The following is a 26,361-nucleotide window of genomic DNA, read 5'->3' on the forward strand; positions in this document are numbered from 1 at the left end:
AATGGCCAAACTGTCTTCCGAAGTATCTATTCCCTTTCGCATTTCCACCAACAGTGAGTGGGAGTTCCTGTTACTCCACACCCTCATTAGCATTTGGTGTTGTCATTATTTTAGTTTTCTCTATATTAGTAAGTGCATGGAATTATATTACATTGTTTTAATTTGCAATTCCCTAAGGACATTATGATGTTTAGCATCTTTTCTTATCATTATTTACCATTGGTGAGGATTGTGTACAGACCTTTTGCTTATCTTTTAATAGGGTTGATTGTTTTCTTATTTCTTGGTCTTAGGAGTTCTTTGTATATTTTGAATATCAGTCCTTTATCATGTTATTTGTTTTGCAACTATTTTTGCTCAATTTGTCTTTTATCTTTTCACTCTTCTAACAGTCTTTCATAGACTATAAATTTTTCAACTGATCAATTCTTTCTTTCATGGATTGTGTTCTTTGCTTTGTTTCTAAGAAGTCATAAACAAACCAAATGTCATCAAGATGTTCTCCTATGTTATCTTCCAGGAATTTTATAGTTTTGTGTTTACATCTAAACTTGTTTCCCTACTGAAGTAATTTTTGGGAAATGTGTAGGATCTATGTCTTGACTGATTTTTTTTACACATGAGTGTCCAATTATTATAGCACCATTTGTTGAAAAGACTATCCTTCTTCCAATAAATTGTCTTTTTTCCTTTGTCAAAGATCTGATTCTTCTAATTTGATCCCTGCAGGATGGCTCCCACAAAGCAGAAAGGTGAGAAGAGCTCTCTTGCTATCAATGAAGTGGTGACCCCAGAACATGTGCTCAACATACTGAAGTGCATCTATGGAGAACAGGGCAGGTGATTGACCTAGGAATTTAAGCTGTCACTTGGAATGCCCACCTCCTGTATCAGAGTACCTGCAATGGAAGCCTGCCTCCACTTCCTGTCTGGCTTCCTGCTAAAGCACCTGTGAGGCTCAGTGAGTGGCTAAAGTATTTGAGTCCCTGCCACTCATGTGGAAAATCTGGATGGAATTTCTGGCTCCAGCCTGGCCTAGCTCCTGCTGTTACAGATATTTGTGGAGTGGACCAGCAGATGGAAGCTCCCTGTCACTTTCAAATGATAAAAATAAGTAAATAAACATTGAAGACAAACAAGCATGCCCTTCAGACATTCAAAGAGATCCAGAAATTTGCCAGGGAGGATATGGGGACTTTAGAAGTGCACGTTGATATCAGGCTCACAAAGCTTCTGAACCAAAAGAGGAAGAAATGTCTCACCATATCCATGCGTAACTATCCAGAAAATGTAATGGGGATGAAGATTCACCTAACAAGCTCTGACTATGGTTACCTAAGTACCCACCACCACTTTCAAAAGCCTACAGATATTCAATGAGGATGAAAACATACCACTGATTGTCAAATAATTTAACAAAACTGGAAAAAAATTCAGTTGACTCTAGTCATGTGGGTCTATTTCTGGGCTCTGCATTTTGCTCCTTTGATTTATTTTTTGTCTTTTCGTTCGCCTGTGCTGAAGTGCCTTGGTTACTGTAGCCTTCCAATAATTTTTACAGATGGGCAGTGTCAACGCTCCAATTTTGTTCTTTAATAACATGTTGGCTGCTCCGGGTCTTTCGTTTATCCATATCAACTTTAGAATCAGTTTGTTGACATCTATGAAATAATTTGCTGGGATTTTGGATGGGGTCATGTTGAAGCTACAGATCGAATTGACTTCCTGATAATGTTGCATTTTCCTATTCATATACATGGACTATCTCTCCATTAATTTAATTATCCTCCATTGATTCCACTTGGCAAGTTTGGCAGTTGTCCTAATGCTGATCATGAGAATTTTTGTCATTTGGTACCTAATTATTTCATTTTTGCAGTGCTAATATAAATGATCCTTAGAGTTTTTAAAGTGTAGGCAGTATTACGGGGCAGGTCTATGATATTTTTCAGATTAAAACCTAAAAATTGAGAAACTGCTGTCTTACGTAATATTGAACCTGAAGCATCTAGTGGTAGAGGGGCACTCAATGGGGTCATTGTGGCAATGTCGCGTGTGGCAGAAGAAAGCCATTTGCAGCTTAGACTGTACGAAGGAAATAACTTTTCCAATCCCAAAGAATTTTAAACTCTTCTTCCTTGCCACACCTTCCATGCAGGGAAGGGGGCAACAAAGGAGCAGTCTGTGCTCAGCATGCATATTCAGGGCATGGAGACTGCTTGCATCATCCAAGCACTCTGTTTCTTTAGCAGAGATAAAGACAGGGTTCTTGCCATAGCCTTCCGGCCTGAAATGCTCTGAGCTCTGAAGCCATACAATCAGCCTCTCCTCTGCCTGGTCACACTGGCTTGACATATACTTCTTCCTCGGGGCCTTTGCAAATAACTCTTTCTTACCCTCATTGGCCAACCCCACAGATCACTTTCTTCATCTTTCCAGGACAGACCTCGCAGAGCTCTGTCTACCTGTGAGCACTTGTCGGATTGTGTTTTGCATTTATTTACATGATTAGCTGACGACCAGGCTGTAAGTTCCACAGAGGCAGGCATCAGGTCACTTTTGCCCACCATGCGGTCCCCTTGCCAGACTTATAGAGTGAGTAGATGATTGATTGGCTATCCTACAGAAACATGAACTCCATATTTTTTACATGAGAGAATGAGGCCACTCAGTGCCTCATGGCTATCATCTTAGAGAACTCTTCTTGGTATTGTGATATGTATAGACAACAAGTCTGAGTGAGTCCACACCCAATGTAATCAATATTCTAGGTTTCCAGAGTAGTGAAACTGATCCGGTAGCTTCCTTTCCACATGTTTGAATGAAGCTTGTACAGTGTGGGTCAATATCAATTCCCATTTGAAAATTTATTTAGCAAACACTTATTGTCCATATACTGTGTGTTAAATGAGAGTCCTGTATGGAAGTTCTCAGTCACAATCCCCCTGTAGAAGGTTGGTGTCGGGGGTGGAGCCGCATTTGGGCAGGGGTCAGGGGCTGTAAATTGTTGTTTGGGACCCAATCTAGTCTGTATTTTTTTTTTTTTCTTCTTGGATGCACAAGGCATTCTGAATCTTTTTGACCCACATAACTCAGGCGGGTTCTGCACATTTTGTCCCTTGAGCCTCCTGCCACTCCCTACTGCCCCACACCTGGCGTAGAATTTATTGCGGTTTTACTGCCTGCTTGGCCCCTAGGTGTATCCAGTTTCTGACCCTTGGTTGGGTCCAGTCCTCTGGGATCAGAGGCTGATGGGAGAGATAGACTGTTTTTCACATTCCTGCTTTGTCTAGGAAACTGAGGGAGGCACATGGTTGGATCAGCCCTGGTGCCCAAGAACTCCGAGTGCAGTCAAGGAGGTGATATCCACATAAACGAGCAGAGTCCTGTGTCCCCCAGCAGCAGCTAAAGCAGCTGTGAAAACAGACTGGAACATGTGCCTCTGCGTCCTTGTTCTTGCTCATGGCACAGCAGAGACCACATAGGCGTTTCATTTGCCCTCATTCAGAGACATTAATGGTGACTCTGTTGCTGCGTGATCCTGGACAAGGCACTGCAGCTTCAACTCTTGAAGTTGATATTCGAGATGAAAGTATTGTGAAGCTTAAAAAATACTGCACACAAACGATTGGTGTAAGATATCATTTAGAAGAGACAATCATTTAACGGTGAGTTCAAATTCTGCTTTATGGAGACTGTTGCAGAATATTTTTGCCAGTAGGAAGCTCAGTAGGGGATCAGGCGATCCTCGTCTTTGCCTAGCCACCAGCTGCCCAGAACATTTTGTGCCGGCAACAGGTCTGGCCATGTGACTGCTTCTCCTTCTTGGCTGTTCCCACTGGCAGGCAGTGAATAGCAAGAGACACCCTCCATAATGCTGAGACCTTTTCCCATGGAGCACAGCGGGAAGAATGCTCTGTGTCTTTGCAAGGCCTGGCCCTCTTCTGGAGCCAGTTCCGCCGGAGACACAGAGAACCGAATTGTTTTATGTTCTTCAGGTCCCTCTTTGGTGGCCACTAAAACCCTCCTTTACCGTAGTGAGTCAAAGGCTTTGACAAGTCAGCGTCTGACAGTCTCACCGGTTGCAGGTGTACTCAGAGTGGCAAGCTTACAGACTGAGAGAGCGTCAAAGCAGGGAGGTGCCCCGGGCTTATTTGTCCAACTCCATTGCTTTGGAGCTGCAGGATTGGGTTCCAAAGAGACAAACATAGAATTCCTGCCTTCTGCCCTGACACCATGCAGCCTTCCATGTGTGGAAAGAAATGTTGAGCACAGATGTGTGGTCTGTACATGGTTCCACTAGTGTCAATTATTACATGGGATAGAACATCAGACTTGGCCCAAAATAGTGTGCGGTAGGGGGTGGGCAGTGACCAGTGACGTGGTAGCTCATATAACTGAGAGGCCAGGAGGACGCCTGGCTTGGGCGTGCTTTGTTTGTGCTTATCCTCCTTCCATGCCCTATGCCTCTTTCTTTAGAGCACCCCCATCCTGAACCTCTTCTTCTCTCAGAAGTTTCTGGGGCTACTTCCTTTTGGGATCATAGGCCAGGGGCAACCAGGAAGTTCTCTGTCTCCGCCTTCTCTGCAAAAATCTCAAAAGTTCACTCTGACTGGACTTCTCGTGTTACGTGCCATCCTGCGAACCAATCCCTGGGGCTGTGGGCTGCAACATGCCCAGTGACGTATGCCTGGGTCACACCCTCCATTCCGTGGCTTTGGGGTGGGACCTGCTCAGACCCTGTGGGTTGACATTGGGTTGCTATGACAAAAGGGGTATAGAGTTCTCTGGCCAAAAAATGAAAAATATCCTCTGCCCCTCGTCAGGGCTTCTGTGTCTGATAATAAATTCTTTGCGTCTGGTTCTTCAGATGTCCCATCTTCCCAAATTAGGGATTGCTTTGCTGTCTAGCAAGCAGTGCAATTGTGACAGGAGAAATTAACTGGCAGCTGGAGCATCCCTGGGTTCAGGTAGCATGACATCCCACTGTTGATCTGTTAACCCAGGTCTGTTCTGAGTGTGCTTCTACTAAATAAAAAATGAGACAAGAAAGCAAATAAACAAAGCTGGAAAGGCCTACTCTTTCAGAATGCTGAGGAAGTCTGACTAAACACATCCTAACATACATCAGGCGCTATTGCAACTGGAAATATGAGGGGTTTTCAAAAAGTTCATGGAATTGCCCCAGTTGCCCCTCTTCCAGGCCAGCTCTCTGCTATGGCCCAGGAGTGCAGTGGAGGATGGCCCAAGTGTTTGGGCCCTGCACCCCATGGGAGACCAGGAAAAGCACCTGGCTCCTGCCTTCGGATCAGCGCGATGCGCCAGGCCACAGCGTGCCGGCCGCGGTGGCCATTGGAGGGTGAACCAACGGCAAAAAGGAAGACCTTTCTCTCTGTCTCTGTCTCTCTCACTGTCTACTCTGTCAAAAATAAAAAAATAAAAATAAAAAAAAGGAAAAAAATTTCATGGAATTGCATATTATGAGAAACTATATATAGATTTCAAAATGTTTTTGTTTTGCACCCGGGGCTGTGATGTAGTAGGTTAAGTTGCTGCCTGCTGTGCCAGCATCCCATGTGGGTACCAGTTAGAGTCCTAGCTTGCCCACTTTCAATCTAGCTCCCTAATAATGGGCCTGGGAAAGCAGCAGAATATGGTTCAATCCTTGGGCCCCTGCACCCACATGGGAAATTTTCATGAAGCTCCTGGCTCCTGGTTTCAGCCTGGCCCAGCTCTGGCCAATTTGGCCATTTGGGGAGTGGACCAGCAGATGGATGGGAGAGTCTCTCTCTTTCTTTCTCTCTGTAACTCTGCCTTTCAAATAAATAGATAAAATTTTTTAAAAAATTTTTTGCACTAAAATAAACATCTTTTTAAGCAAATGGTATTTAAAAATATTTATTGACTTAAAGAGTAGAGAGACAGAAACACACACACATAGAAAGAGCTCTCATTCTCTAGTTTACCCTTCAGATGTCTGTGCAGCCAGGACTGGGCCAAGCTGAAGCCGGGAGCCAGGAACTCCATCTAAGTCTCCACGTGGGTGGTAGGGACCCAGTTACTTGAGCCATCACCACAGCTTCCCAGGATCTGCATTAGCAAAATCCCAAAGTTCGCTATCTGTTTAGGAAGCACATTCATGACAACCACTTCATACTATGGATGAAGACACAGGACTGCATATCCTCATTTTCCAGACAGGAAAGTGAGGCTGAAAGGGCTGAGCAACTTGCCAGAGGTCGCTCAGGTTGTCAGCCCAGACCTCAGAAGCCAACTAGCACTTTGTCTTCCTGCTATATTGTGCTTCTTGTAGAGAAGGGCAGCACACGTTAGCTATTAATGTGTTTGATTATTTCCCACTTGAAAGGGAAACATCATATTCAAAATGCAAATTAACATTGACAGTGCACATTATTTTTACTAGCAGATTAGTAAAAATTCAACAGGGTTGATGATACCAAATTTTAGCAAAAGCGTAAAAACAAGTCATTTTGTATACTGTTGATGGCTCTGCCAATCGGTACAATGTCTTTGCAGTCAAATTTGGTAACAATCTTAGAATGCAAAATATATCCTTTTTGTTTGTTTGTTTCTAAGAAGGCACATACAAAAATGCTCACTGTACCCTTGTTTGTAATAAAGGAAACAATAGAGACCACTTAAAGTCCCATTCACAGGGAGATGGTTTCACTGTGGTCTGGTAATACTGTGGAGAGCCAAGCTTCATGCAGGGAGTCCATTTGCAGCAGCTAAATACCAGATCTCTGCTGTGTGTTAACAAATATATCCACTATATATATATATACATATATATATACACTATTAGACCATTGATAGAAAAAATCTGCAATATTTCTCTATGCATATAAATTCACTGCATGGAGTGAAATCCCAAATTAGAAACACTGGAGGTAGGGTTAGGGCCAAGGATGAGAAGAGGTGAGAGCTAGTGGGGAATAGGGTGGAGGCTGGGTCAGGAGATGGGCACCATGGGAATGTTTGCTTTTAGATATTTGATTTTTTTTATTGTAAGCTTGTATTCATGTTCTGTTTGTATAACTCAAAATAGTAAAACATGACATCACATGAGCATGCTAGTAGAAGTTAATAAGCTATTTGAATTAATGAATGTTTTATTGATCGCCAAGTTTAGATGGGAAAATGCTGAATGCTGACTCCTTTTGAATTTTCTGATGATACCAAATACTTAGCAAGACTACTCAGTACCAGGAAGCCTTCCCTCATCTGGTAAATTTGTAGATCTGTAGGACTTCGCTGCTACAAGGAAGTTAGACATCACTGGTATTCACCTGCAGAAACGCAGGTCATTGAGGACTTTGCTAGTTCTTTCCCAGGTGACCCATTTGGAGTCAGATAAGGGCCACATGCCTGGAACTCTCTTAATGTCTGAGGTTTTCCTTCTGTAGTATAAGGAGATAGTCATAATATTTCCTTTCCTGCTTTCTTATAAGAATCAAATCAGCCAGTGATTATGAAATTACTCAGGAGCTGTCAAACATGATAAAAATGATAGAGGGTGATGTCATTGTTCTTGTTTCCATTTTTCTGAGCCTGCAAGTACTGAAATGATTTGCCCAAGGACAGTCTGGGCTCAGTCTTTGTCATAGTCCTGGTAGCACACTGGAATAATGCCCATGTTGCAGTGTCCACAAACGGTGCCTGTGCCCACTTCCCCTCCCATGCAGAGTTCTGTGAAGTCAGAGGCCAGAACCTAGCCACCTCCTTAGCCCAGCACCCATCTAATGTTTAGAAGGCCTTCAGGGAGCATGAGTTCTTATTAACATTTTCCGCATTCAGTTTCTTCTCTAAACAAAGAGCATACGGTGCATTGCTAGATTTCAGCTCCAAGGATCTGTGATTTTAAGATCCAAGTCTTCCCTACAGCAGCGCTCATCATCTTTAGCCAGATAGATAATTGCCTCCCCTGAAATCCTCCAAAACTTGGGAAATTCAATGAGGTGGGAAGCTGAAGGCTCAGCCAATCCTTTCATGTGGGGTGAGTCAGGAGGTTTCTGCAGGAACCTCCACTGTGATGTCCTTGGTTGATGTGGGCTTGGAAGAAGTAACACCTTGTACTTATGCAGCCTCTTGCTCCTGAGGCGCTCAGAGGGCTTCCCAGACATTATCTCACATCATCTTTGAAGGGTGACTGAGGACAACACTCATTATCATTTGCTGGTACTCCCTGCACCAAAGGGATGAGCTGTTTTCCCATAACCATCGGTGGCAGCATCATAACCAGGACCCATACTTCTAGGCTTCCAGCCTGCTCTTTGCCCCATGCAGCTTTCAGGACCAATTGTTGCCTCACGGAGAAGAGGAAATTCATGGTCACTGTTGTAATGGCCGGAGACTTTTGCTGGGGATCCCTGGAAAAGATGACTCCTTGTTCCTGTCCCAGACTCAAGAAATTGATTATGTATGAACTGATTACAACCTATTGCAGAGGACTTAATCAACCTGCTCCATCATAGGCTCAGTGTCATGCCCCAGGAATGCAACATCAGAGACTTTAGTTGGACCACCCAACTCAGTTCTTGGATATTTCCTAAGTGATGATGAAATTGGGAGACTAGTCAGGGAGTTAGCTGGACTTTCTGCCAGTCCTGGAAGGTAACTTTATCCCTTTATCTGCCAATCTCATAAGTTCAGTTTCCTATGATGCACCTGTATCTTAATGGGGACCAAGAAGGAGGAGATGTCATGATGGCCTTGTGGAAGTTAAACTCCTTGTGGGGGTGCCATAAAAATCCCAGAAACTCTCATGCACATTAAACTCCACCCCATTTGTATATATATTCAATGAAGGCACCACCCCCTATCTCATAAAAGCGACTGATAATATGGGAAGGCCCTAGCTTTTGCTCTTGACCATGCTGGAGGATCCTCCTCGGGCCTTCTGTGGCCCAGTGGTGATGGTATCTTTCCTTGTGGGGTAGTCCACGCTTATGCACTCTTTCCCTTTTAAAGAAATCCTGCTCTCACTTGTGCACTGTATTCATGCTTCTGCTTTGAATTCTTATCTCTGTGGGGGCAAGAACCTGGAATAAAGACTAAGATACTAGGCTCATAGCAATCAGATTAACACTGTGGAGACAAGGGAAAAGTACTGGCCTTGCAGCGAGGAGATCTGGTTTTGATTTAAACATTGCATATTCTGGACCTGTGTGCAATTAGGAAAATTACTTAATCTCTTTGTTCTTGAACTTCCCCTTTCATGAAGATGGGAAATATCTGCCTCACTGGTTTATTACACAGAGAAAATGAGAGACTAAGCCATATTCATGCAAGTATTTGGGATCCTTGATAGTGCCGAGCCATGATATTTCTTGGATATTAACTTCAACAAAGATTTGGGAAAATTAATTTTATAATGTAGATATAAAGAAGCATGCTAACACTGAGTAAAATTGAAAGGTACAACTTTTAAAGATGAGTTTCACCTTGTCCTGGAGTAGGAGAAGGGGCATGATTTAACTCTACTTCCAATCACACAGGATAGGGTGTCACTTTTCCATACCATTAGGAAGAGGAAGTATATAAGAAGTATAACAGAATGACCCCTTTCTTCGATGTTTCTGAGTGACATTCTTACTTCAGTTTTGGTCACCTAGATGGTATTAGTGCAGGTTCCTGTAGCAATGACTTCACAACTTCTTAGTATATGTCCTCATGTTTGTCAAGTGTCTAATATAATAAATGGTTATTTGGAGCATGATTCTACATTGACTGAAAAAGTGAAGATCTGACCCTTTAGGTTACTCAGCACCTCTTACATAAAGACACAGGAAATAAAGGTCTCTCAAATTTTCTGCTTTTTGGTGTTGTGGCATAGTAGGTTAAGCCACTGCTTGCGAAGCTGGCATCCGATACGTGCACCGGGTTGAGTACTGGCTGCTCCATTTCCGATCCAGCTCCCTGCTGATGCACCTGAGATGCAGTGGAGGATGACCCAAGTGCTTGGCCTCTTCTACCCCGATATGAAACTTGGAGTAAGCTTCTGGCTTCTAGCTTTGGTCCGGCCCAGCCTTGGCCACTGAGGCCATTTGGGGAGTGAACCAGAGATGGAAATCTCTCTCCCTGTGTGTATGTGTGTGTGTGTCTTCCTTTCTCTAACTCTGCCTTTGAGATAAATACAAATAAATCTTAAAAAATAATTCTGCCCCATAGAACGTTTTCTCTTTTTAAAACTGGATATGGGTACCTTTGATCACACAATAAAGGTCAGGTATGTCCTTGCTTTTCCATTTTTGCCTTGCCAGTCAGGGGGCTTGGTGCTGTCTTTTGTTTACTAACAAGCCTATTAGAGGTCTCTGGTGTGATTTCTTGTCTTTCTTGCACAGTGGCAGGTCCGCATATATAACCATCAGATGCTTTTACTGTAAGTCTCCTACTGGTTTCTCTATTTTGATGTTAGAAACAGGTGGGATATCGATGATAAGGAAATCAATTCTGAGATAGTTTTATTCTGAAGCAAGTGTAAGAGGTGCTGCTAACTCTCCCAGAAGTGAGGCCTGAGGCAAGCTTGGGAGGGAGCCTGGATTTGCATCTGGGACCTTAAAACCACCCAAGTGGACAAGCCATGTGTAGGAAGGGCATTGCCACTTCACAATGCCCTGTTCCTCCACTCCTGCTCCCCAAAAGGGTCCTGCCTACCCTGTTGTTCCACAGCAATTACAGGCCAAGGGAGAGCAGAGAGGAAGGCCATTGGCCATCACCTTCCCATCCCCAGTGCTACTGCACACTACTGGGCATTGGCAAAAGGCTTATCAGACTTTTCCACCTGCATATTCCTGATGGCTGGGCAAGGTGAGATTCAGAGGTAGAGCATCAGTCACATCTTGCATTTTGTACCACCCCGTAGTCCTAGGAGTATAACCCCTGGGGCTATGGTCTGCTCTGCAGATGAAGAACCAGTCAAGAGGCAAGGAAGAACCTAGAAGCAGGCTTTGGGCCACTGGCAGTGGGCATTTCAATATCTCAAGTGCCCAAGTGGATCTGGAAGGGGGAAGTGGGTTACAGGTACAGAAATTCATGAGGCCCAGGGACTTCTCTCCTTATGGCTGAGAGGCACGGGGCTAGAGCAGCGATGGCAGTTTCTCAGGTCTGGAAAGGCAGCCCGTGTCATCAGGACCAGCCTGATCCATTCCCCTTCAGTCAGGGAACCCTGGAGCAGAAGCTGGAAGCAATCATGGTGGCCAATTGCCTCCCTTCTCCTTTCAAAGGCAGGGATATTGAAGACTAGAGAGGCGATTGAATTGCTCGATTCCCTTAGATTATATTCTAAATATGTGTAGCAAATCCTCCAAGGATGGGGTCATAGTAAGGAGAAAAAGAGAGGGGGAGGGAGAGAATGTGATGCAATGGGAAGAACACGGCCAGATCCACTGAGCTTAACACACCTGTGATTAAAAATTCCTGGAGGTTAGTAATGAACAATGTGGGTGGGCGCAGCGGCTCAATAGGCTAATCCTCCACCTGCGGTGCCAGCATACCGGGTTCTAGTCCCGGTCAGGGCACCGAATTCTGTCCTGGTTGCCCCTCTTTCAGTCAAGCTCTCTGCTGTGGCCAGGGAGTGCAGTGGAGGATGGCCCAAGTACTTGGGCCCTGTACCCGCATAGGAGACCAGGATAAGCACCTGGCTCCTGGCTTCGGATCAGCGCGGTGCACCGGCCACAGCGCGCTGGCCGCAGTGGCCATTGGAGGGTGAACCAACGGAAAAAGGAAGACCTTTCTCTCTGTCTCTCTCTCTCACTGTCCACTCTGCCTGTCAAAAAAAAAAAAAGTAATGAACAAAGTGTGAAAATTTGGAAGTTAGGAAAAGAACAAAATATATATCCAACTTCCACTGTTAGAAAAAGCATTTTCTCCCTTGGATATATTGTATTCACTCAAATGTGCTATTGCAGTGGAGATAAAAATTAATAGCTTTGTTTCCTGTGATCTCTTTATCAGTCAAAGTACAGGACTATGGCTCTCAGTTATTTTAATGGAAAAACTGAAGTTTTATTATCAGCGATAAGGCCGTGTCAGGCGTTATTTTATTCTCTTATCTCCCTTGTTCAAGGTGAGGTGCTCCAGGCCTGACAGATGAGCAGGGCTACCGGTGACTGGGACTGTGATGTCCCCTGAGCCTTGATCTCACTCTGCCTTTTAAGATAACTGTGGCAGGTGAGCGAGGCCTCTGGGGCCAGCTGGTTGTGAGTGCAGATGCGAGGGAAGGCTTTGACGCTCCAGTCCTTGTCCCAGGACAGGTGGCGTGGGGCAGGGAGCGGGTGGCAGGGAGAGGCTTGGAAGTCCAGTCACATGACTGGGTCACCTGCCCTGCAGAACCTTTCCTGACAGCTCCAGGAGAATTGACGCAGCAGGCACTGAGGGGTGGACGCGGCTGCTCCTCGTGTAGTGTTTGATAGAGCAACTCGTTGGGAAAGATGAGTCATGCCAGTCCCTGCTACCCTTGGGAAGCTCCCAGCCGAGAGGGCTGCAGGCTGGGTCACGTGGGAGGGAGGCTGAGTCACACAGCCTGCTCCTCTGGCTTCCGCATCATGCCTTGCCTCCCTGTGCTCTGGCTGCTGTCGCTGCGTGCGGTCATTTGCTTGTCTGTGTGACGGTGTCTTTCCTCATCAGAATGCGTGCTTCTCAGGGAGAGACCGGGTCTGAGACAAGGTCCCACGGCCCCCTTCAGCCCGTGCCGCGTCAGTGTGCGCGCGGAGCAGATCCCTTCATTCCCTTGCCTGTCATCCAGAGTCCATTGTTGATTTTCTCTGTGTAACATGACCGCTAATCAGGCCTGGGGCTGATGTCAGAGGTTCGAAAGGGAGAAGCTTTGCTCCCCTGTCAGGTGTGGTTCATGAATGAGGACAAAGGAGCCTCCTGTCTCGGCTGGCTCCCGTGTCACTCACACAAAGGCTTCTGGCGTCAGCACTGAGGGTGGTGCAGCAGCACGGTGGTGGGCCAAGAAAGGCCCCTTGGGTGTCACATACTGAGGGCTGGCCATCGGTGAGATAGACCGGGCTCTTACTGCCCCTGCTCTGCCACTTCTTAGGCTGCTTCCCTACTCTGAGCCTCGATTTCTTCATCTGGGCAATGGGTGTAATAGAATGCTATCTTGTCTGCTTCACACGGTTCTTCGGAAAGTCAAATGAGACTGAGTATCAATGGTGAAAAGTGCCGGAGGGAAAAAGATCACTAGGAAAAAGGGCAGCTCCCTCTCAGCCCCACCCTAGCACCCTCTGTGTACTTGAGGAAAAGGATCCCAATCCAGGGGGTCCTGCCTTCCTCTTGACATATGAAATAACCATTTCTGTCTTTATGATGTCACAGAGAGGCTTGGCAAGCAGAGGGACCAGATCCCCAAATTGCCATTGCTCAAGGTCGCCATGCTTCCCTCAGGCCCCACAGGCAGGACGGTAGAGGGTGTGCACGCCCCGCCAGGGCCCTCTGGCCAGGAACGGACGGTTATGCTAAGAAGGCTCAGTTTCCCACTTAGAATGAGGGATGTGCTGAAGCAAGGCAGGCAGAGCAAACTGTCCAGGTAGAAGGCAGCATCTGTCACAACACAATTCCGCAACCCTCTTACTCCTGCTGGGATGGGATCGAGACGGCGATGTTTCTCATTTCAGCTGTTGTGCACGGGGGTCCTGAAGCACGGGGTTCTAGGAAAGACCCTGCAGGAGTGATCTTGGATAAGTCCTCGGCCTCTCTCAAACAAGCAAGCTGACTAATTCCCCAGGTCTCTGCTAGCTTTGGCATTCTGTGACTCTATTCTAGCCTGTGGTTCTGTGACTCTTGCACGCTCGGGGGTGAACTACAGTCAGGTGACCCTTGTCTGGTGGCATCCTTGAAGTAGCTGATGGTGGTCTGGGTCCTGTGTCCTCAGGGAACTCCACATCTCAATTTGCAGGGCTGGGGGAATCAACACCAGCTGTCTCCTGCCTCTCCACCCCAGGGCCTGACCCTGTGTTAGCATAGATGCCTCCTGGGGTTACACTGCTGCATATGGACCTGCACGCAAGAGTGTACATGTAGTCTAGCTCTGCTCTGACTCACCCTTCCAGGACCCACTCTGAACTCTCTGTTATGAAGCTTTCTCAGAATTCCTTCCAGAAGATGCTGTCTGGAATTTCATGACATAGTCCCTGTAGCTCTTGAATATATGACCTTATAAGTAACCACATTCACCTCCTAGTGCCCTACAATTTGTGAAGGTGAGGGGAGCTGGCTGGATATTTTTTCTCCTAGATCCTGGCCTGAGTTTTGTACATGATAGATGCTCAATAAATACGAATCATCCATCTTGAATCAAATATGGTTTGGTTTCCCACTAATACAGATGTTAGAACCTGAAGTCCTAATTGAATGGTACTGAGAGGGTGGAGTCTATCCAATCATGATGCTTAGAAGGGAAGCCTAGTGGGAGGCCCTTAGGTCTTTGGGAATGTACCCTCAGAAGGTGGTTCTCACAAGAGGGTGGGTTGTAAAAGCTGAGTTGGGCCCAGCCACTCTCTCCGCTTCCTGGCTTGCCAAGGGATCTTTCCTCTGCCTTGGTCCACTCTCCACCATTGCCACTCTCATAAGATGCCATACCAATGGGGCCATCCTATTTTGGACTATGAACCTCCAAAGCTGTAAGCCAAAGTAAACCTACTTCCTTTGTAAATATCCTCTCTCAAGTATTTGTTATAGTGATGAAAAGCTGACTAACCCATCAAGATTGAGATTTGAATTAGATGTGAACTTGGATTGAACAGATCTAACAAACATATTTCTAAGTTCTCCTTGATCCTTGGTTAATGATTGTCAATCAGGAATCCTTAGAGCCCAGGGATTTGTTAAAAATGGATTATAGGGTGAGAGAGGGGTTGTAAATGGCAAAAGTACAACTGAAACTGGCATCATCAATAACCATGAGGAACTATTGACTTTGGTCTGAAAACCTAAGTACCGGAGTTGTTGTCAGCCTCTGCTCTCCAACTCTTACCCTCACTTTCATCCATGTTGGTCTCAAGCTCATGCCCAACCCTCTTGGCCACACTACAGCTGGCAACAACCCCAAGGAAAATGAAAACTCACATTTCTCTAATTCTTTCAAAAGATGGCTGGGCTTATCTTTCAAAGGTCATTATTAGTTAACAGTTTTTGTAGCCAAGAGAGTAACCTTGGTCACACACACTTTCGGAAGCTTGGTGAGATCAAGGGTGAGGAGGGAGGGTGATGTTACCTAAGGAAAAGTGGGTTATTTCCAGAAGAAGGGGAATTAATGTTCCTGGCAAAACCAACAGGGCATGTCTTCAAAGTACCTTCAGTGCTTCGAAAAACCAAGCAGAAACAGCCAATTGTACCAATGTCAAAGCTGTACAAGATAAAGAAATATGCCAAGTTCCATCCTTGTCTCTGTCTGAAATTACATCAGCTCATCTTGAGTTCACTAACCAGCAGCTCTCTGCCTCATAAAGAATGGAAAGGAAAACCTTTTTGCAAGAACCTCTGGGGACTCCACCTTCGAGGAGCGCTGGTCTAAGGTGCCAAAGCTGCCTCATGCCTGACTCGGCTCGGTGCTCTCTGACCCTGGAGGCTCACTGGAGCTTCTGGGGTGAACGATCCAGGAAGCTCGAATCTGGGAGGTGGGGGCCAGGGGTTCTCTTGTAACTCTTCCTGCAGTTTGAGAGTCCTGGTGCGTCATTTCAGGTAGGATTCCAGGAACTGGGCAGTTGGCCCCTGCTGGCCTGTCTAGCACCACGATGTTCAGAGGTGTATGTGTCCTTAAACACGGTTATTCCCTACATTGCAACCTGTCATCTGGCCAATGAGAAAGCTCTCAGAAATTCTGATCCCTCCTTTTGCAAGTGAGTAGCTCCTCATGGGCTGCCGTTTCACAGATGGATGCGTTTCCTTCCGTAGCTTTCCAGTCTCCAGCGACTTCATGTTGCTGAGAGCCACAGTGTTCACCTCTAACTCCTGACTGCAGGTATTGAAATGAGAAGAATCGCATCTTTGGGTTGTTTGTAAAATGACATAGCTCCTAAGTGATACTTCAGGTAACATTTAGCTCCGCTGTCAGTAGGCAGATACTGTCTTCTATTTTATTATATGACAACTTCTTGTAGCATTTTAAGTTGACCTCTTTGGGATGCCATGGGGTCCCAGTGGCACTAAGGGTTACTTGACAAATCTTCATTTTCTGATTATAAAAAGTAAGTAAGTAGTTCAAATATCTCTATTAATGGGGGATTGGATATGAATGTGCTCAGAGAAACAAAAACTCATTTATCTGTACATTTAAGGGCATTTCTTGGTATATATACGCTCTTTCAATAATTTTTTTTGAAAACTTGCCTCTAAAGATTAAACACTAGAATGTAGTACCTGTTCCCTTTTAAAAACCAGCTTGCACATGTGTATCTCTAGAGAACATTTGCCTGGGATTCAGGCTTGGGATCTGAGGCTGGCTGTACCCCAGGTGTGCTGTGTGAGCTCAGACAAGGCACCTTGTCCCCAAAGAAAGAGAGGCTCAGGCCGAAGATTTTTGAAGACCTCTCTAGCTTTGACAATTTCAGGGTAAAGTACCACAGGGTTATGAAATGCCCCACAGTGTGGGAGGGAACAAATATGTCATTATTTCGTTCCAGCTTCATCTCTTTCACATTTAGTGTAGTCCGACCTGTCATAGGTCCTCTGTGGAACACAGATGACTCACTTCCTGTCCTAAGTGGGTCTTCTCTGAGGTGTGGAACAGATTCTTCCCTCAGATATGGAGCCAGCCCAGGGGCCGAGTCAATGGGGCTCGGAGCAAATTCTCCATGCTCTTCAAGGTGTCAGGTTAACTGGCGCAAGCACTGGTTAAACACACACACACACACACACACACACACACACACACGGGCATTTAAGGATAGTACCATTTAGAATCTAGATGTTCCTGAAAAGTGTGCCCATCAGGTTTCTATAAACACAATCTGATTTTGAATGCAGTTGATTAGTTGGTAATTGAAATGTAGATGGAGTGAAACTTTTGGTAAGATAAAAAAAGGTTTCTTGGTAAGTAATTTTGAAGGCTAAGAAAGTCTTGTGTATCTACCACTTCCTCCAGGGAGTCTCCCTCACTGCTGCTGTTGGCTGGTGCCTTCCTCTCCCTCCCCTCTGAATTCGGCTCCATCACAAAAGCTGCAACCCAACCCAGTGAGAACAGAGCTGTTGTCTTAAAGCCACAGATTTCCAAAACAAAGCCAGAAGGGAAATTTGCAATGTCAAATCTCCTCACTCCATCTATAACGTGATCACCTATTTGCTTATTCATCTGTCATTTAACAAATATGTGTTTAGTACCTACTATGTGTTGAGCATTGTGCTAGGCAGAAGACACAGAGCCAAAACAAGGCATCAAAGTCCCCTGCCTTCATGGAATTTATATTTTCTGTATGTATGTAGGGGACAGATCATGAAGAATGAAACAATGCACATGATCATTAAATTGCTGACGTAATGGGGGAAGCCCTAGGAAGGGAGCGAGACCTACTTTAGACAGGGTGGGTGGAGAAGGCTCCTGTGAGGAGGTGGTGTGTACACTGCTATCTGAAGAATGAGAAGGAACCAGCCAAAGCAAGTGCGTAGGGGTGGAGAGAAAATTCAGTGGAGACTCCGTGGTGGAGAAGAGCTAGGAGAGTTTTGAGACCTTGAAGTGGGGAGCAGAGCTGGGAGGTGCAGGTTCAAGACACAGACAGATCAGAGGGCAAGCACCATTGCAGGAAGGGCATTGCTATGGGATTGAAATTTTGTTCAGAGTTCAATGGGGATCCATCGGATGGTTGAAAGCAGGGGAGTGAGTGTTCCAATGTATGTCCTGAATAGTTCCCTCCAGCTGCTTTGGATGGCGATGACCGCAAGAAATAAAACAATGTTCTTCTAGGTGAGAGTTCACGGGGCTGTTGTAGAGCAGAGGGGCTGCAGCAAAGCAGGATGCATTTTGGAGGTGGACACACAAGACTGCTTTCTGCACTGGATGCAGAGGTGGAGAAATAGGCAGACAGCAAGGGCATTTCCTTGTCCCTCAGCCCCCGAAGTAGATGGGGGCTTATTTATTAAGACAGGAAGATGGGGAGAGTAGAAGACAGCATTTGGAAGCAATCTAAGGAGTCGGTTTTGGCTGAGGTGAGTTTGGTGTTCCGACTGCAGCTTCCAGTGGAGATTCTGGCTAGGACTCTGATTCTTCAAAAGACTCATTCTGATTCTTGCACAAGATCAGCTTTGTTGCCCGAACAGGACCAAAATTTGCCTGAAGGCAGACGTGGCTTATGTTTCATATTTCTTCTGTCGCCTTTATAGAGTTTGAGTGAGAGGCAAAGTCATAAAATGTTTATATTCTCATGTTCTGAAATTAGATAGGCTTGCTATGCTGATTCTGCCCTACTGGCTCCCAAGAGCTGATTGCTAATATTTTCAGAAATGTTGCTAGCCATTTGTTAAAGCAGCCTTAAATCTGGCCACAGTGGGAGGACGCACACGTGGAACTTGGCAAACTACAAATCAGTTTCTTTCTTCAGAAAGCCAGCTTACCAGCACATCACAGAGAGGCCAGAGCTATCGAGACAAATGCCTTGTGGGGAAAGAGAGATGGAATTTTTATGTGATGTGTCGAAGTCTAGAACCATGTCTCCCAGCGAAATGTCAAAGTGGGCTGGGCCTTAATGAAGCTAAAAGAAATATCTAATTTGCATTTACGTTCAAACACTTAAATATCTCCCCACTGAGTGTGTGTGATTTTCGTGGTATTACTAAACCTTCCGTTCCTCCCTTCCCTCTCTGCCAAAACTTTGGGATTTGTATAATGAAAAAGCCATGGTGGATGTTTCTCCTGAACTTGCACAGCCTGCCCCAAGGTAGACCAATGTTCACATCTTGCTAGGAAAGATCTATCAGTTGCCCCCTAAAATGAAAACCCCAGGATGGTAGTTGCCATTGTCCAGCTTCCAGCCCAGGGTTGCTAGATCTTCCGATTTTTCAAGGGAAGCCAGAAAGCTGGGTTTTAATGAGAAACTTCCAGCTGTTAAATGTTGACTTATATTTATAAAAAAAGTACTGTGAGCCAAACAAAACACTTGCACAAACTTCATCCAGCCCAAGGGCCACCAGGTTGTGACTCTATTTGAAGTCCTTGTACGTGATCATCCCACTGTGGGACATGAGGGGGTCCCTAGAATATGCTGGAAATCAGCTTTCTTTCCAACCCTGGTATGTGGGAGCCACATCCAATTTATCCGATTAAAAACTATTTCTCTCGGCGACATATGCTGCACTCCAGCGCAGCGGCGGAGCAAGTCCAGGCGGAAGCTGGCTGCCTTTTTCCACTTGACCGGGGCCTCCTCAACTCTATATCCTGATATCTTCCTGGCTTGTGGTCAGAGGACAGAAAATAAGAACTCGAGGTAGGAGGGGCCTTAGAGTCATCTTTGTCCTTGTAATCCGGACACCCAAAGAGAGAAGTTGATTGGTTTTGGCCTCAAGAGTGAATTAGTGCGGAGGTAAAACTAGAACCCAGGTCTCTGAATGGTTGAGCCTAGGACTAGTGACCTACGGTGCTCAGCAAACGTTGGTTGAATGAAGGCTATGTGAAAGAATGGTAGAAGGATCAAGGAACACATGAACAAGTGACCACAGCCTGAGATGACTATTTGGCTTGTGGAATGCGTTTTAAAGCAAGAATCGTGTGAGTTAGGGGCTAGTTCTAATTCACTACCATGTTTCCTTGTGTTTGCCCTTTACCTCTCAAGCCCTTGGCTTTCTTATCGACAAGGATTGTATCTCTTGGTGGTGTTTCAAAAATCACAAGCTAATAGTAAAGCCAAAGGTACTGCCTGCTGTATGCCAAGACTGGGTCAAATGCTTTCCGTGGGTTCCACTGTTCATTTCTTCAGTAATTCTATGAAGTGGGCACTGTTTTTCTCACCTCCATTTCATAGATGAATAATACTATAGCTAACTTGTTTGAAGTTCCTTCCACTTGTAAGTAAACAAGATTTGGATGCAGGCATTTTACTCTGAAATGATGATAGCCATGAAAGTGCCACGAAAAAATTAAAGGATGACACAGGGGTGCCATCAGAACACCTTTGGGAGTCTCAGAGGTGCGGTATTCCCAAGGCTCTTGGGAAGAATTATAATCCAATGGAAGAGACCAAGAACAAATGCAAAAAGTAATGATGTTTTCTCAAGGCGGAGGAGTCCTGGAGAGGAGCTGGGTGGACAGTGTGGTCAGACCCTCTCTCCTGTACCCATCGCTGTGGCCCAGAGAATGGGGTAGAGTGGTGGGTCGGGCCCAGGACACCTGCTTGCCTCTTTGGCTATGTGGGAAGGACCTGTCTCACACAAAATATCAGGGATGGTTCTTTCAAAAAGAGCAGCTTTCTGTGTGAGAAGTAAGGACAAGTCGAAGCAGCAGGAGGAACTCCACCCAGCTTTCACCTTCCACTGGGGGACGGAAGCCTGGCAGAATGCGTAGCGTGGGTCTGAGCCTTCAGCTCAGGGCTGTTCATTTCCCGGGTTAGAACTAAGCTGTTGCTCGGGCCATCAAAGAAGGAGGTACCTTTCTCTGAAGGGAGGAGAGAACTTCCACTTTGACTATGACCTTGTCTAAATAAGATCGGAGTTGGTAAACTCAAGAGGCTTTCATAGCCTTGGCAACTCATGACAAGAGCCTTGGGTGATTACTGACCCCATAAACAAGTGTCAATTGTTAAGTCAACACAGGAGTTACTGTGCGCTTACTCCCCATGTAGGATCTCTGTCCTTAATGTGTTGTATAATGTGAATTAATGCTATAACTAGTACTCAAGCAGTACTTTACACTTTGTGTTTCTGTGTGGGTGCAAACCGCTGAAATCTTTACTTAATATATACTAAATCAATTTTCTGTATATAAAGATAATTGAAAATGAATCTTGATGTGAATGGAAGGAGAGAGGGAGCGGGAGATGGGAGGGTTGTGAGTGGGAGGGAGGTTATGGGGTGAAAAAGCCACTGTAATCCAAAAGCTGTACTTTGGAAATTTATATTTATTAAATAAAAGTTTTTTAAAAAAGAAAGAAATAAGCTGTTGCTATCTACATCTTTTGGAAAGCTTTCTTTCCCCTTCAGGGGTGTTTGGACTTGAACGGTGACATCACCGAGTACCACGATTCATTATTTTGTCGTGTAGTTACAGTTCCTCAGAGAAATAAAGACAGTGGTGAACCCTGCACAGGTAATAAATCAGGAAATAAGTGGTCAGGCTTTGAGCAACGTTTGCCAGAACGGTATTAACTGATGAGGGACCAGCCAGTTAGGTGGCTTGGCTAACTCCTCTGATTTAACCCTTGGTTTGTGCTGGAAAGGGCTGCCTCTTTTAGCCGGCATAGGGAGTTACTTGTGCAAATTACCATCAAGGAGAGGGAGACGAGGGCAAAGGGGTGTGAAATATCAGCAAGATATTGAAACGACGAAACCTCTTCCTGGGCTGTGACTCCCATGAGGTTAATGTCTAGAAAAGGACTTGATCAGTGCCTCATTCAAAGACATCTGTACCTGCCGATGCGGTACTCACAGACCGCTGGAGCTGGACCAGTTCCAGCTCTTATTTTACACATGAGTGAAAGCTTGTGTTACAGAGAGGAAAGGTGACTCGCTCAAGGTTGTGCTGCAAAGCAGTGACTGAACCCGCACTCACACCCGAGGCTCCATGCTCACGCAGGAGGGCGAGCTCCTTTTGGTTTTGGACGGTGGACACTGTGCCCAATGGGAAACTTCGTTTACTTGAATCCTCACTGGGAAGAGAAGAAAGAAGTGGCTGTTGCAACACCTTAAATACAACTCTCCATTCTCCAAAATAAAGGAAAGAAGGAAGAGCCTGAAGTTTCTCAACATCAGCAAATCAAAAGGTGATTTATGAGACTGTGGAAAGGGGTGGGGCTAAGTATGTTTATTTTCCTAAGTGCATTTATTTTGCTATGATTATATATGTATACTTAAAAGGGTGCTAAAGGAAGAGGTTGAAGATCTAAGTTCTACTTGGATCTTGGTCTTTTTTTTTTTAAGTTATTTTATTTATCTGAAAAGCAGCTTGACAGAGTGAGAAATACATTACCTATCTGCTGCTTTACCTCCCAGAATGCCACAACAGTCAGGGCTGAGCCAGGATAGGCCACAACCAGGGACCAGGAGCTCCATTAGGGTCTCCTACATGACTGTCAGGACCCAAGTGCTTGGGCCATCATCCACCGCCTTCCCAGGCACATTAGCAAGAAGCTGGAGGGGAAATGGAGCAGTCAGAACTCAAGCCAGTGCTCTGCCTGGGATGCTAGTGTCGTAGGCAGTGGCTTAACCTGCTGCATCGCAGTGCTGTCCCCTGGATCTGGGTCTGATGGAGAATTTTAGGCAAAACCTTCTCTCTAAAAATTTACTTGATGCTTAAAATCTTCATCAGTCTTAGAATTTAGGGGTCCCTAAATAAACATCTCTATTTTGAGTGTCCTTGTCCTAGGAGAAGGAACTTTCTGGATGAAAAGTAGCTTTGCACAAAGCCAGTCTGCATTTGCATAGAAAGTGCCCCCCTCTTACTAACCCGGCCCCACAGAACAAGCACAGGCCTACAGAGTGAGGACGATTGTTTCCCTTTGCTTCATGCCTTTGGGCAAGTCCTCAATGTTCTCTTGTCCTTTTTTTAATCTCTAAAATGAGATTATCACCTGCCGATATTTGCCTCAGAGAACTGGCAAAAGGCAAAGGAAGTAGAAATACTCTGTGATCTGAGGTCCTTTCATATACCTAGCTCAGCGCTGAGTTTGTGCTTAGTGAGTAAGAACAATGGGGAGAAGCAACGTGTGGGGAGCGGAGCGGGTGGCACAGCAGGGTGAGCTGCCACTCGCAACTCCAGCTTCCAAATCTGAGCACCCACTGGAGTCCCGGCTGCTCCACTTCTGACCCAGCTCCCTGCTAATGTGCCTAGGAAAGCAGCGGGTGATGGTCCAAGTACTTGGGCCACCAACACCCGTGTGGAAGACCTGGTTGAAGTTCCTGGCTCCTGGCTTTGACCTGGCCCAGCCCAGTTTGCTAAAGCCATCTAGAGAGATAACCAGCAGGTGGAAGATCAATCCCTTTCTCTCTCTCTCTCTCTCTCTCTCCCCTCCCCCTTGTCTACTGTCTGCTTCTCTATCTCTGTCACTCTTGCTTTCAAATAAATACATTTTGAAAAAAAAAAAAAAAAGAAAAGAAAAGTTCAGGGTGGCTGAGCTGACACTGGGAGAACTGCAATCTTCTTTTCTCAAGGTCATCTTTCTTCCGCAGTGCTGGTCCAGGCTGAAACGGGGCTTAGTAAGATGTTCACATGTTCTAGTTTGCCTGGGCCAGTCCCATACCTGCAGTGCTGTAATTATTAGTAATATATATTTCTCCCTTAAAGTTGTCTCTGTATGGACAATGGATGACATTGCTGCCCCTAAACTTGAACATGATTCTGCCAAACTCTTCACTTTTATTTATTGGGAAACAGAAGCTCGCTGATGAGTAACAATCTCACATGTTCAGAGTGTGCCCAGAGCCTGGATTGCAACCCCTCCTCTTTGTACCTGGGAAGGCAGCACACAGGTGAGAGAATGGCTCCCTTTGTCTCTCTCCAGCTCCTTGAAGCAAAGCTTCAACAGGAGCCACCCAGCCCCCTCTGGATTTCCTGGAAAGTGGTCAGCAGTAGCTTGGCAGCCAGTGGCTGTGTGAGGGAGTTGGAGGAACTGGGAAAAGGACGTTGTTTTCCCCTCTCGCACCCAGAAGAATAAGCCCAAGGGGAGGAACACTGCCTGTTAACCAGCCCTTTGTTAGGCACGTATGTTTCGGTGTAGTTTATGAAGTGTCTTCACACCTGCAATCGTGATTGATCTCATGCTTACTGCGTTTGTAGAAGCAACATCATGCCCATTTGGTAGATGAGAAAACTGAGGTCTATAAAGGCAACTGACTTGCTTGAAGTTTCACTGTAAGCATCAGAGTTGAGACGAGAGCTTCACCTCTTGTCTTGCTGCCCAGGATTCCTTAGACCTATTCCTGCTTCCTGCAGGGCCTGCCCTTAGGCACCAGCCATGCAGAAACCTCATTTTTCTGAGGTCTTTTTGGCATTCAAGAACCTTAAATCCTCTTGGATGGAGCCCAAAGCAGTTTTACCTTCTGCATTGAATTTGGCTTTGCGGCAGGAAGTGTTAGAATAGAGTGCATGATCCTGGGGGCTTTGTCCTACAAACATCGTCTCCCAGAAAATGAGAGTGTGCATGGGGAACGAGGAGTTCCACCCCGAGATAAGTCTCCCCCTCGTGACTGCTGCTGGGGTTGTGGGGAGTAGGGGAAGGTTTCACTACTCTCCTTATCTGTGCTGCGCTTGCAAATCACTGACCTGATCATTTGCAGAATCTTATTCCAGAATCTTATTCCAGAAAGCGGTGTTTCAGTACAGAGTGAAATTCTTTACCTGGAGCGCAGGGCTTCCCAGACCCAGAATTCAGCTTGACAAGACATGCGATTTCACTCATCATCACACCGTCTTAAGCAGGGCAACCAGGTGGGGACAAGGACGTTAGTGGGTAAGAGTCATGCACCCCAGGACGACCCAAGTTGTTACTGACTTGGGAGCTACTGGGAAAGCCACCGCTCTTTCAAGGAGCTCAGTTTTTGCAACTGTCAAATGCTGAGACTGGAGTGAGCATGGTGCTCGCAACTCCTTTAGCCTCTGGGTGTTTCCTTCTTTCTGAGGATGCAGTGGGCACCTAGCAGGTGCACATGGTGAAAGAGATGGGGCTGCGGACTCAGGGCCCCTCCATTTATCCGTTGTGCAGTCAGATGGCTTCTACAGACTCTACAATGTGCAGGAAGTTAGATACATTCCTTTTAGCCCCAACACTGGGCTTCTAAGGATGAGGACTGCCAAGGTGAACAGCGTTAACCACTTCAGGTTGCGATGGCGCAACAACGGGTGTGGAGAGCAGCTTGGTACAGTTGTGCCTTTCACAGGTGGACAGCGCCTTTTAGCTTGGGATGTGGTTGCACAAGAGTTGTCTCTGGAGCTTAGTCAGCAGTGCTCACTGAGGCGTTTGCACAGGGTCTTTCGTGGCGCATGGCTTAGACGGTGGCAGAGCAGGGCTGCAAAGAGAACGAGGAGACCACGTGAGCCTTGAAGGGCTCAGCACCTGATGGAGAACAGGGGCAGGGGAACAAGTCAATGCCATTGCCCACGAGAGGAGCCGTGAGAGGGGTGCACATGCATCCTGGCAGGCCTCCAGGAGGAGTTCCCAGGGCAGGTACACAGGAGCCACTGAGGGAAGGAGATCATGAGCAGGGAACAGGTGAGCACCCTGTCACTGGGGATGGGGGGAAGAGCTTGTGGGGACCTGGCTTTGGGGATAGAACGCAGGTTAAGCCGCAAAGTTAGGCTGCCTCTTTGCTGGGAAGGGATCTGAATGCGAGGCAAGGAATTTGGACCCTGTGGCTGTTAGACGTCCATTTTCCAGGTGAGGAAACAGGCTCCGAGCACTGAGGCCCTTTCTGAAGCCTCCTACACCGGCCCGGCCCAGCCGGAACCCTGCGCCCAAGGCTTTCTGCTACCCTGTGCTGCCGCCAGCAGGCCGGAGTGGCAGTAGGCCCAGCGCAGGAGAGGCTTCTGTGCTGTTTACCCTGCTCCCGCGGGGCCGGCTCTGGCAGGGAGCAGCAGTGGGTGGGGTGGGGGCTGAGGAGGAGAGGAGGGGCCTGACAACAAGGGCTGCATTCAAGGCCTGCACTGGAGCGGGCCAGGAGAATGGAAAGCTACAGTCTGTCGGAGCCGTCCAGCCTTGGCAAGGCGGCTGGGGCCTTATAAGGCAATGTTGTTCTCTCCCAGCCAGTGGGGCTGGGACGGAGCTGTGTGCCCACAGGACAGAGCTGCCCTTGTGGCGGGAGGCTGGGGTGCCCCCGCCCCTCCTCTATGAGCCGGAGCTCTCAATGGACCAGTCTGCAGGCTCAGCATTCCCCCTCACCCCCGGCAGCCCCGGGGTGTGTGCAGCCCCTGCCCCTGCCATGCTCGCCCGCTGCCCATGGCCCCGGGGCTGATTGAAGGAAAAGGAAAAAAAGAAAACCAAACAAAGACTTGGCAAGGCCTCATTGCTATTTGACGCTGAATTACCCAGAAAACAGACACAAGGCAAATTCTCTCGCTTTTCCCTGCAGAATGCACAAGGAAGGGGATCCGTCTCCAACCTCCTTCCTTGCTCCACACCCTTGTCTCTCCCCCTTGTGACTTCAGAGCTCTCAGCACCAAGATCCTGTCCAGCGCAGAAAGGCAGGACACAGAGAGTGGGA

The 26,361-nt window shown here is 46.5% G+C and overlaps 1 long non-coding RNA gene across 2 annotated transcripts in view; it reads left to right on the forward strand.

The window, feature by feature from the left end:
- Window positions 1–26,361, forward strand: part of LOC108177991 (uncharacterized) — a 140,036-nt gene that overhangs the window by 68,275 nt on the left and 45,400 nt on the right. The window contains exon 3 of one of the 2 annotated variants that reach the window (XR_011388006.1): window positions 730–5,461. The exons of the other annotated variant lie outside the window; for it this stretch is intronic. This is a non-coding gene — a long non-coding RNA (uncharacterized lncRNA). Of the gene's footprint in view, window positions 1–729; window positions 5,462–26,361 lie in introns of those variants that run through there. 2 annotated transcript variants of the gene reach the window in all.

The sequence above is a fragment of the Oryctolagus cuniculus genome, chromosome 4 (genome assembly GCF_964237555.1).
Source record: "Oryctolagus cuniculus chromosome 4, mOryCun1.1, whole genome shotgun sequence".
In the NCBI taxonomy this organism is placed as follows: Eukaryota; Metazoa; Chordata; class Mammalia; order Lagomorpha; family Leporidae; genus Oryctolagus; species Oryctolagus cuniculus.